Genomic DNA, 10,626 nt, shown 5'->3' on the forward strand with positions numbered 1-10,626 from the left:
AAACAGTTTACTACATGCCTAGCATGGGAAAACCCCATGATAGCTGAGGTTGTTAAGCTCTTTCATTAGTTTCCTTCAGACACTGGAAGTGAAAAAAAAAAAATAAATAAAGCACAACCCAGCATGATATTTCTGTAGGTATCACCTCCCCTGTATCAGAGTCAACCTGGCGTGGCTGTTAAACCTGCTGATTCCTAGGCTTTGTGGCTGAGCTACTCGATCAAAATCTCTGGAGGTGAGGTCTAGGAATCTACGTGTTTAACAAGCTTTCCAGGCGATTCTGACACACCTAGCATTTGTGAAGCACCATGGAGATCAGGAAGACAGGTCCTTCTTCCTCTAGGGTACCAGGGCTGGCCTTCAGGCCCCATCGTCTAAATCCAGTTAATTCTTGCAGCTTTAGGATTGCCGCAAACTAATCGCCGTTGTTGGGGCTACCAAGCGTGGAAATGGTTTATACCAAGAAAATATAACACTGACTTCCATTACATTACCCACAAATCTTCAGGAATTTTAACTTACTGCATCATAAAACTCAGCTCTGGGATCTTATATGTGAAGCGCTTATTGGAATAGATGGTTATTTCCCCACTTTTAAGTCAAGGAAAAGAACTCCATAAATATAAAGAGTGTTTTATGACAACAGAGGCATATTCTTTCTTAGATTGTTGGCAACTAGAATCTTTACATGCAAAATTTTTTTTTTAAGATTTTATTTTATTTCTTTTAAAGTAATCTCCATACCTAAAATGGGACTCGAACTTACAACCCTGAGATCAAGAGTTGCATGCTCCACCCACTGAGCCAGCCAGGTGTCCCACAAAAGTTTTTTTAGTTATAAAAGAGGTTGGGCCTGTCCTGGTTAAATCAATAATCTGGTGGGCTCAAGGGACACAGGTCAAGTGCATCTGTGGATTTGTCAGCATTGTATTTCCTTAGAATCACTAGACTTACTTGTGCAAGGACTGCCTGTGACCCCTCTAGTGAGGCTCCATCTCAAACCAGTTCACCAGTTACAGAAAGAGTTTTTGAGGGTCAGTATGCTGGGTACTATGGACAGGACTTGACATAATATTAAAAAGAGTGCCTCTCAACTCTTACTTGTGCATCAGAATTAGTGGTAAGGCCCACGTCACATCTTTTTTTTTTTTTTTTTAATTTTTTAATGTTTATTTACTTTTGAGAGAGAGAGAGACAGAGCACAAGCAGGGGAGGGGCAGAGAGAGAGAGAGGGAGACACAGAATCCAAAGCAGGCTCCAGGTTCTGAGCCTGACATGGCGATCGAACTCACAAACCATGAGATCATGACCTCTGTCCAAGTCGGACGCTTCACTGACTGAGCCACCCACACACCCCAGACCCACCCCACATCTATTGAACAGGAACCTTCAGGGGCAACATCCATGTTTGAATAAACAAATCACCCCAGGTGGGTGTAATGCAGACCCAAGGCTCAAGACATTGGCTATTAAAACTCCTCCCTTCTGAAGGGCACCTGAGATTTTTTAGCCTATAATAGATAACACTGATACAAATGCATCTGACATAGGATGTGTATTAAGAACACATTACAGACGGGGCCCCTGAGTGGCTCAGTCGGTTAAGCATCCGACTATGGCTCAGGTCATGATCTCACGGTTCGTGAGTTTGAGCCCCACATTGGGCTCTGTGCTGACAGCTCAGAGCCTGGAGCCTGCTTTGGACTGTGTGTCTCCCTCTCTCTCTGCCCCTCCTCCACTTGCCATTCTGTCTTTCTCTCTCAAAAATAAATAAAACATTAAAAAAAAAAGAGAGAGAACACATTATAGACAAAACACAACAGCCACAGATAACATCAAATTCAACATAGAAACAAATGCATAGAAGGAAGGATAAATGCAAAATTGGCAGTAGTTCACGAAAGCACAGATGTATTTCTGTGCAGATTCTATGGCCTCTGGTTGATGGGAGGAGCAACAGACTTTGCTCTTGGTTTTGGTATTTCAGATTAAAGGCTTAGGGTCAAAACTGGTTCTAGTTTAAAAGGCATTGCTTTAACTTTTTCATAATTCTGATGTATTGGAAGTTATATAAAAATCATATGAAGAAAATACCTAGAGTATATACAATTTGTATTAAGATTGTATGGTCTTTAATTTTTATTTTAGGGTAGAGTGATAATTTAACTGAGTTCTGCATAAGACTGAATATGGTGTCCAGGAAAAATGAAAGACTAAACCGAATGTTCTGTGAACACATATGAACACATATTACACCCATGTTTAAATGAAACCCAGGCAGTCGTATAGCAAATGAAAAGAAATCAAAGCTTTGCAGTCTGGCTAATGAGAGGTTCTCTGAAGGGCATTCTGCGGAATGCATTTCTCTTGGCAGTTGCTCTAGTGGACTCAATTCACTTCTAAGCAGATTTCTTTAATCCTTAGCTCTAACTGGGTCAGCATCATCTGATTTTAAGTATTATTACAGGAGACATATGCACAATGATTATTGAAATAGCTACAACAAACCTGCCTGGAAAGTTACCTTTTCTTGGAAAAATGCTCAAAAACCCAATTCACATAAGTGGACAAATCTCTGGTGGGACCACCACTATTGCAGGGGAAGGAACAAATGGAGGTGGCCCTCAGATGATAAACATGCCAAAACTTCCATTGAGATTTTTGTTTAATAGGCTGCTTAGGAAAAATGTTTAATTAGCTTACCTTATTCTCTGTATTGGCTCAGGAAGATTCTGTTGGGTAATTTGTGGACATGGACTTGAAAAGAATTTTCACAGTTGGGAGGGTAACACATTTTGTTTTTCAATCAGAAAATCTAAATAAAACAATCAATCGTGTGGTTACCCCTTACCAGCGGCAATTATCAACAGGTGGGTCAGTGATACTCGTTCAAGATAGCTGTTAGGTGCTACTCATTAACTTAGAATCCTTTCCCTGTACCCGATCAACTTGCTGGATTCTCCTACTCTTTGTACTTTGTTGGTGATTCTCTTTGAGGTTGTAGGCTTACAATTATATTTCATCTACAAATAGTGATCATTTTATCTTGTCCTTTCCAAGTTTTTTACCTCTACATTCTTTCTCTTGCTTAATTATATTAGCTGATATTTCCAGTACAATGTTCAATAGTAGTTAAATAGCAGTAGTGAACAGCATTCTATGTTTCTCTAGATCAGTTTGCCTCTGGTGTTGTTCATCCATTAAGTATGATGCAGACATTGGGTTACTACTCCACTCCATCCCCAAATACAATTACAAGAATAGATTTTATGTTACAGGACCCTCCAGAGTTTACAAATGTAACAGGCATTATACTGGCTGGGCCTAAGGAAGCCATCGTACCATTTTTCAAGTAAATGATTTAAGGAAGAGAGGGTCTTATTCTGTTTGCTTTTGAGGTCTCTAGATCAAAAATTCACCACAGGAAACACACTTTGTTCATCTCCGCATTCCTAAATATTTATTGCCCAAATGTGCATGGTAAGAACCATCTTCAAATGCCCTTTCATCTTTGTAATTAACACTTGAAGTTATGAAGCCAGATTACCTAGAATTCCCCAACTCCTCAGGTACCATTTTCATGCACCTACACAGTTCACTAACCATGAGGACTTCTGGTAGTCAGTAGGCCTTTTAGCTCAATACTACTGCTCTTTTCCCTCAGGCAAATTCCCCTGCCCATTTGTAATGTCACCTTCCAGTTAGTGATTTCCACAATAGAAAAAGTAGCAACTCTTCTTGTTTAATGGCCTTCAGAAGCTGGTGAGTGTCAACAGGCTGAGGATTAAAAATAGGATGAGACTCCAGGGACCCTGAAGGCAGGATTTCCTTGCTTGTCTCAGATTATACAGGTAGGGTGTTGGGAATGGACAGGAAAATGAGGCAAGAAAGAAGGAATGACAGCAAGGAACAGTTCTCCCATTGACATTTGCTAGTGAGAGGAAACAAAGATGTCAATTTACTGAGTAATTCCATTATATTCTCTGGGTTGGTTATATTAACATGTTAAAGGACATGTGAAAGTATATTAAAGTGCAAAAATACTCACACCTATTATTTAATAGTGAGATTAAGGGCCCTGATTTAGTAATCTGGCCATTCTATGTGTGAGTCTTGGTTCTGTTGATTACGGGTTCTGTGATTTTGGGCAAGTGTCTTAATTAAGACTTAGTTTCCTCATTTGTAAAATGGAGAAACTCACCAACCTGTTTCTTCTGCTTATGTGGATATAATGAGAGAATGTATATAGAGTACCTAGCAGTACCTGGCACATAATGGAGTCTCAATAATTGTTAGGTACCAAGATTTTCTATTTAGGCTTCCTTAAGTAATGTGATTTATATTTCATATAGTAAGGACTAAAGGCAAAACTCCAGGGCAAAGAGGGTGGGTTATTCATTTCCCTCTAGTTCTTAGTGCCATTTAGAACCATAATATAACTTCCCATGAAATGTATTTCATTTCATAACCAAAGGAAGTGTGATTCAAAATGTTGAAAACCAAATGTATGGCTCACCGTCTTGAAAAATATCTGAGGCCATGATTTCAGAGGAGACACGAGTCTTTGAAATAGGTTTTGAAAATGAGTGTATATATGTATACTATATATACTATACTATATATACTATACTATATATATACTATATATATATATATATTAGCTCTAAGAAGGTCATAAAAAAATCAACAAGTAAATATGATATGAATGGACTAATGTGGACATTTAGACTATCTTGGCTATCTTTTAAACACATTAGTCAAAAGCCGGAAGAGGGAATTCCTATAGGCACAAACAACACTTACTAGAATAGCAGGTGAAATAGTCAACTCATAGTCGGACTCATTCATCAAATTCAGGGATCAGCAAACTTTTTTCTGTAAAGGGACAGATAGGAAATATTTTAGGCTTTGCAGACCATAGGGTCTCTGTCCTAACTACTCAACTCTGACTTTGCAGCTACAGACACTAGGTAAATGGATGGCATGGCTATGTTCTAATAAAACTTTATTTATGAAAACAGGTGGCAGACCAGATGTGCTCTGTGGGCCATAGCTTTTTCATTCTGATTTAAATCATATATCATACTCTAACGTGACATACTCAACTATTCAGAAACAAACTTAATCTGATCTCTGTACTGGTTGACAATTTGTGCATCGTTCACACATAAAGATCTATAATTATTTATTATATATACTATATATAATTGATGTATTATAAATATGTAACAAAGTTTAAATGTTTTATTTAATTGTGAAAAAGCTTAAAACTGTATTGTATTTGTTTTAGGCCAATATTTCAGTTGTTCACAATTATGTGTCCCTTTACAATAAAAAAATACAGTTAATCTCATTTGTGAATGTGAGATTCACAGAAGTCATACTATTCAGAATAAGGTTTGATGGCTTTGAAACACTAGGAGTCCATCCCTCTCCCAATATTTCTGCTTTGTTGTGTATACACTTTGATTTTTTAAATCTGTAATCCAGTTCTGGATTTTTTCCACCATTACATAAAATATTTATGTTGTCAGCACTGAATTTGACTGGAAATTTAAAATTTATATATGTCAAAGACTAAGTGCTGAAAGAAACTATCAACATATTTTAAAATCCAACTAATGAGATTTAACTAAACCACATGATTCAGAAACAGGCTTAGGTGCATCTTCTTTATGCAATCCAGATGACCATCACTGATAAATACTATGATTCTGGTATAAAAATATATAGGGATGCCTGGGTGGCTCACTCAGTTAAGCATCTAACTCTTGATTTCACCTCAGGTCATGATCTCACAGTTCATGGGACTGAGCCCCATGTGTGATTCTCTCTCTCCCCCTCTCTCTGTCCCTCCACTGCTTATGCTCTTTTTCTCTTAAAATAAATAAACATATATATATATATATATATATATATATATATATATATATACATATATATATATGTATATATATACACACACACACACACACATATATATATATATATATATATATATATATATATATATATAAACACAGTTGTTAGCCCATGGCTATTACATAAAATATTTGAAAATGAAGCTGTCAATTGTCATTTGGAGGACAGAAGCTTATGTTTACCAGGAGACAACTATTAAAAAAAATCCTGTCATCTCTTTTTACAAGTACACAATTTATATTGGAGACTTTTTTTTTTAAACCACTGTAGTCAGAAACATTATTTCTATAAATCAGCACTTAGTTCCATTCTAGAGGGTAAAATTGCTTCTTACTGATTGTACTTATTAGTTTGACAGCTGTGCCTTATTGAAAATAGATTAAAAGAGGGCATTTTATGGAAACAAAATAATCAATGGAATTTAAAAAATTCTAAATCGGCATTTTGTATTTATAAGCTTCAAAACATAAAATGTAATGATGTCACTCAAGAGGTGTACAGAATGTCACTGCTTGTTTTGGCTGCAATGTTCTCAGTGCTCTGAAAGCACAAATTCGGAAAGAACTTGAAGTTGAGCAAGATCTAGATATTTACTGTTTTTTTTTAAAGAACATCTTGGTCCCAGGCCAAAAACCTGTTGTTTTCTTTAAAAAGGAATGAATGTCAATTAATTTTTTACAAACCCAACTTGAAGGGCATTTAATTAATAGCCAAGTTTGACTGAATTCACAGATGTATAACCTCATAAATCAATAAAGAGCTCACTAGAGTTTGTTGAGAGGTAGAGGCAAAGTACGTAAAACAGTACCTGACCTAATAAAATCTGTTTATTTTAGCTATTTATTATGATCAACATTTCTTGTAATATATACTTCATTATGGGATAGAACTACCACAGTCTTAGAAATCAGATTTGCTTGGGTTCACATCCTGATAAAACTAAATTACTTAACCTCATTGGATGTTTTCACCAGGGGCAAAATGGTGATATTCCAGATTCTATAGAAGACCTGAAAAACTGTTCTTAATTTACATTTCTTATTTCTTCTCTCTCTCTCTTAAAATAAATAACTAAACAAGCAACTAACTCTTGATTTTGGCTCAGGTCATGATCTCATGGTTTGTGGGATCAATCCCCGCTTGGGGCTCTGTGTTGATGGCATAGAGCCTACTTAAGATTCTCTGTTTCCCTCTCTCTCTCTCTGCCCCTCTCATGCTTCAGCGCTCTCTGTCTCTCTCTCTCTCTCAAAATAAAGAAATAAACTTTAAAAAGAAGAGGAAGCTGATTAGGGGTTTTTCAGGCATTTTTCATTTTGAGTTCTTGTCTGCAAACAGGTATATAATGTCCTAAAGAAAAAAAAAAAGGAAGAGAAAAGAAAGGAAAAGGGTTGTCACTTCATATATCTAAATCAAACTTGGGTATCCCTTGATAAAAAAGCCCAATTGACAGATGGACTCACTCTCAGAATAATAGAGAAATTATATAATTTTTTTAAACAAGTTATTCTCAGTCTACAAGATGCATAGGTATTAGTGAATATTCTTTTCTGCTTTAGAGAAAAACTGTTAGCTACTCACTAGAAATACCTATCCCCAAAATTATATTAAAAGATCAAAGCTATACTTTGAATGAAATAGTAAAGTTATATATGAGTGTGTATTTATTTATTTTTAATGTGTATTTAAGTTAATGTAATAAACAACTACAAAACACAGTTTTTGTTTTGTTTTTTTTAAACACACTTAGTTAAAAAAAACGGTTCTATGAAATTACTTTTATGAAAATTTCAGCAAATATTTCCACAAGACAAATTCATAGGAGTGAAATTGTTGGATCAAAGAGTTGTCATGATTTTAACAGGCATATATTGATAAATAAACCTCAGAAAAGCTACACCAATTTACACAACAACCAAACGCAGGTGTGCCCTGAATCCCAAGGCTTTTGCCAACTCACTCAATTTGCTGTTTTCAGTTACATTTAACCCACAGTGAGAACATATCCTATTAGATGCCTTAGATGCCCCTTCTTCTCTGATCAACTAATAAATGCAGTATAACATTCGTCCTGTCCCATTAAGGTTGAATTGTTCTGTTTTTGGTAAAGACAACACCATTCTCCCCATTTACTGTTTACCCCCAGGCTTACTTTCTTCTCTCTCCTACAGTCTGGACCCGTGGCCCACGTTTTCTCAAACTAGAATGCTCCGCTCCTTCAAACCTTGTCCTTTTTTGCAGTGTCTCCCCCGAAAAATTCCCATTCCTGGAAAATTCCAGCCCTCTGCTCATGGCTCCTCTTTACTGCTGGAAAACATCAAACAAGTCTGTGCCTCGGCACCATTCTGGCTTTGAACTTCAGCTGCCCTGAGCACAGCAGGCAGTGCTTTCCCGTTGCCGGGCCCTCCCCCCACATCTCTTAGGCAGAGCTTTGCAGACAGGAGGCCATCAGAATCACTGGTCAGTCTTCATCTCAGCTGACCTTCCTCCTTACCTGACACCACTGACCTGTCTCCCCTGGGCTTCCAGGGCAATGCTGTCTCGTGTTTCTTTCCCAGGTCCTTCCCCACATTTAAGGACCACTCTAAGGGAACTGAGCGGTTGTGGTCGGGCTATGGGCACCAACTAAAATATGTTCCTTAAGTTCCGAGGGACAAACTTATCGTGTAATGGGTAAGAGTGCATACTCTGAGGCCCACGTGCTGGGTTTAGCTCAGCTCTACTGCTTTTGCACTGGGCAAGGCAATGTCACTGTCCCTGTCTTCATCTACCAAGAAAAAAAAATCATAATTGTATCTATGATGATGTGTGGCCTAGATGATGTAATCATGAAAAGTGTTCACAATTTTCTGGTATATAATAAGCACTTGAAAAATGACATTTCTCTTTCTACCATCTGAAGGTACAGTAATAAAATGGCAGACTGGAGACCAGGAAGAGGATTCTCATCAGACATTTAATCTGCCGACACCTTGATCTTGGAGTTCCCAGTCACAATGAAAAATAAATGTGTTTTCTAAGCAAAAAAAAAAAAAAAAAGAAAAAAAAATTACTATTCATAATTGGGAGCCCTAAATAATAGGATAATGAAATAAGCACAGATACAGGCATCAGACTGGCTTCAAATCCTGACTGAACAATTCACTAGGAGTATGATATGGGGTATGCTGTGACACTGATCTTGGCCTGCTGGACTATGTGTTTAATGAAGCTAATTCTATCTTTTTTATATCACGGCATTCTTATATGAGGTAAAATAAATAGAATTAAGTATCTAGTGCAGTACCCAGAATAAAGCCAGCAGAAATTTTCTGTTTTTTATTGCCATGCTTTTTAGACCCTGTGATTATTGATACTATCAGCAAGCAGATAGTAAGCAGACCAAATTTAACATGTAGGGTTCTACTTTCAAATATATATTGGAATTTAGCTCTACTAGTGTATAAACAGTGCTAGTATAAACTAGCAGTTAACAGTGGAGACTTTGCCATCGCGGCTATGAAGTCCTGCAACTAAAAAAATTGTCATACAGAGAAAAACAGTGAATAAAGTGGTATATTTTAAAGAAATAAAAAATATACATATATATGTATGTGCATAATGAGTTAGACAGACCATAGCCAAAACCATTTAGGAACAACATAAAAACTCTATAAATTTCAGAAGTCTAGTTTGACCCCTTTTGAGCAGTTAGACTAATATACTTAACTGTGGGACCAGAAGTTGTAAAGAATTCTCACTTTACACAACACATACCTTAGTTGTCATTGATTCATGGCAGAATTTCCAGTCTGTAATTTTAGTACTATGCCAGTACATATTAGATAAATTAGTTTTACTGGCCATTTTAATACCTGTACTTGTAACATTTGATTGACACATTATCAACCCATATTTGTACAAACCAGGGCTATAATTAATTCTGATGCCTTTTGTATCTAGATACAATAAATGGCTATTTTTCAAATTATCTGCTTTTTGGAAAAATACGAGTCACACTATTTTAGTTTCAATATAAACATTTGCTTGTATCCTCAAACTTTGTATACAGGAAAATTCTGCTATCATTCCTGGAAAAAAAAAAAGGTATTTAGCCAAACCGGACTTTTCTAAATGTAAACTAGAACTCCCTGAGGGCCAGCTTCTGACAGTAATAGGTTGTCAGCTTCACAAAGACAGGGAGTATTTTTTAACTTCTTTTTTGTCTGCATTATCTGGTATAGTGGATGGCACATGGTAAATTGTCATTAAATGCTTGTTGAATTTAATTACAAAGAAATGTATACAATGTGACCTAAAGCTGTCTAAAATACACAAAAATCTTCCTCTCTCCGGAGGTGCTGACATTTCCACTTGTGCCTGGTGGTCACTGATCAGGACCTCAAGCCTGGGAGGATAATGTGCATCGGTAGCCTTGTCATTCCATTTCTTCTCTGAATCTACAAAAAATTCCTGGAGCAATACACATATCCTCTGATGTCCCCTTTTGTTAGTCCTATGTGGCCTAAAAAAGTTCTTTGAGAGTCCCGTGATAAAAACAAAGGCAAAGTAGACTATAAGGGTGCAGACATAAATGGATTACCAAGAAAAGGACCAATGGAAATCTCTGGTAAAAAAAAAAAAAAGACTGAAATGATTGTTCCAAAAGATCTCATTGTTTTCAATGGACCTGCCAAGGTGAAGCACCTTGCTTATTATGGTCTCTGA

At 36.8% G+C, this 10,626-nt stretch overlaps 1 pseudogene; it reads left to right on the forward strand.

Moving 5' to 3' along the window:
• The first annotated feature begins 10,317 nt into the window (after nucleotides 1-10,317).
• On the forward strand, nucleotides 10,318-10,626 carry LOC106968120 (UPF0729 protein C18orf32 homolog; annotated as a pseudogene).

The sequence above is a fragment of the Acinonyx jubatus genome, chromosome C1, assembly GCF_027475565.1.
Source record: "Acinonyx jubatus isolate Ajub_Pintada_27869175 chromosome C1, VMU_Ajub_asm_v1.0, whole genome shotgun sequence".
Lineage (NCBI taxonomy): Eukaryota > Metazoa > Chordata > Mammalia > Carnivora > Felidae > Acinonyx > Acinonyx jubatus.